Source organism: Tupaia chinensis, unplaced genomic scaffold, assembly GCF_000334495.1.
Source record: "Tupaia chinensis unplaced genomic scaffold, TupChi_1.0 Scaffold000263_1, whole genome shotgun sequence".
NCBI classification, from domain to species: Eukaryota; Metazoa; Chordata; class Mammalia; order Scandentia; family Tupaiidae; genus Tupaia; species Tupaia belangeri.
Window position 1 is genome coordinate 3,065,422 of NW_006159743.1, and position 2,498 is coordinate 3,067,919.

Sequence of the window (2,498 nt, forward strand, 5' to 3'; positions counted from 1 at the left end):
ACAATACTATTTCTGCAATTATTTTTAGAACCAAATTTACATAATCTTGAAAGTAGCAAGAATGCCTTATAGGATGTTCAGTACATTGCTCAGCACAGTGGATGAACCAATGAGAAATGGCAGCGATTGTAAACACGTGAGACCATTTGGGGGCACATGTATTAGAACTGGATATTTCAGATACAAAGATGATAAGCTTAAACACCTGAAGTCTGTTTTCAATAACTACTCCGCTTGCTGGGCAGATGGCTGCTTTCTGCTTACACCTCCCAGGGTCACATCCCCAAAGCTGCGTACTTGATAGAAGCAAATGACCTTTTCTTATATAGGGACCTTGTTCTTCCTCTAAGGTACATCTCTCCATTTGCTTAGGTAATGGCAGCTGAAGTGAGGAGTGACTGTGAAAGGAATGATTTTTTTGGACCTCTAGTCTAGTTCAGGATCTTGGTAACTGTCACCTGGATTATTGCAATAGCTTTTTACATGACCTCATGTCCAGATATGCTTCTGTTAGCTACCTGATTGATTCATTCTGAGGCACAAATCCAGCCATATCATCCTCCTAATTAAAACTCTTCAAGAGAATCTGGAACCCTCTGACATTGCTGGTGGCGATGTAAAATGGTGTACATATTTTGGAAAGTGGTTTGGTAATTTTTAAAATAGTTAAGCATAAATTTACCAAATGACCCAAGAATCCTATCTCCAAGTATCAACTCACAAGAAATAAAAACACATGTCTTTGCAGATTTATATGTGAATGATCACAGAAGCATTCTTTACACTAACCAAGAAAAAACTGCAAACAATTATTAAGTAGTTAATAAATAAACAAATGATGGTATATCTATACCGTGGAATACAGTTAGACAACACAAAGGAGCAAACTGTGGGTACATGTTACAGCATGGGTGAACTTAAAAAAACTTACATTAAATGAAAGAAGTCAAATACAAATGACTACCTAGGGTACGGTTCCATTTATGTGAAAAGTGCAGAAATGGCAAATCTATAGACACAGAAACCAGATGAGTGTTTGCCTGGTCCGGTGGCAGAAGCGAGGAGTGACTGTCAATGAAACAGTCTTTTGGAGCGATGGAAATACTTTAAACATTGGATTAGGTTGTTGATTGTGCAACTCTGTAAAGTTAATAATTATCAGTGAGTTGTACACTTAAATAATATTTAAGATATAGAAATTATACCTCTATTACACTAGTTAGGGCCAGCAGTGGCATGGAGGTTAAGGCAGCTGGATCCCACATGGACAATCTTGTGGTTTGACTCCTGGACTTGGCAGCTTGCAAAACATGCTGGGCATGTGTGCATGCATGCCTGCCAAAAATCCTGGGAATAGAATGGAGAAGAAGGGGTTGTGGCATGGCCATCCCCCCCATGGGGTGTTTTCTCTCTCTGTCTGTCTGTCTGTCTCAGGTGAGTGTATGTGCCCTATAGCAGACTTTAAAAAAATTCATTTAAGGGCAGCAAACTCTTCAGGAGCTCCTGACCACAGGATCCAGCCTAGGCTCCAGCACACTGTTCACAGAATGCTCCCCACTCTTGCCTATCTCTCCATCTATATCCACAGTAGTTGGCCTCAGAATCATTAAGGAAATGCTTGTAGTATTGCAAGTAGTTTATTCCATTTTTTAAGCTCCTTTTTGACTCTACTCTGGCCCGTTCCTCTATATACAGAAAGCCACTTCTCACTGTTTCCCTGCCTCGGCTCTTTTACCAAGCGTTCTTTCTTTTTTAAAAAGCTTATGTTATTTCCCCAATGAGTGAGAGAGAGAAAAAGAGCACCTCCAACAGGGTTTCAATGCTACAGTCCACCCCAGCCTCAGCCAGTCCCAGGTTATGAGCATGTCTGTGTCGATGTATTCAAGGAGGGGTCTGGACGTGCACCTGGAATTTTCCCATGAGGGTCAACATGGAAGAGAATTGCATTTTACTGCTGGACCACCACCCAGCCCTACAAGCATGCTTTTTATTCCTTAAGCTTCAGATCATGCCCCATCTCCAAAGAGACTTACCTTGGTCTCCAAGTTATCCCTCCCACCTCTGACATTGGAATAAAAACTTTCCCTAATGCTCCAATAATATCTCCAAATAGAACAATACACTTTTTTTTCTTTTTTTTTTTTTTGGAGAGGTTCTTGCTATAGGGTGTGTGCGCTTGCCAGAAAAACAGAAACAGACAGACAGAAAGCGAGAAATTACCCCCAGAGGGAATGGCCATGCTGTAATCCCATCTCCTCCATTCTCCTCTCAGGATCTTGGGCATGCACGCACATGCACTTGGTGTGCATTTAAGCTGCTGGGTCTGGGACTTGAACCACAGTCGACTACTTGGGAGTCCAGCCACATAGCCATTATAGTAACTGCTGGTCCCGATACACTTTTTTTTTAGAGTTGTTTATAAGCCTGCATTCTTTATTGGATTCTGAATTTATCATTACAATTAACTTCAGTATCTTTAGAACGTAGCACAGTGCTTG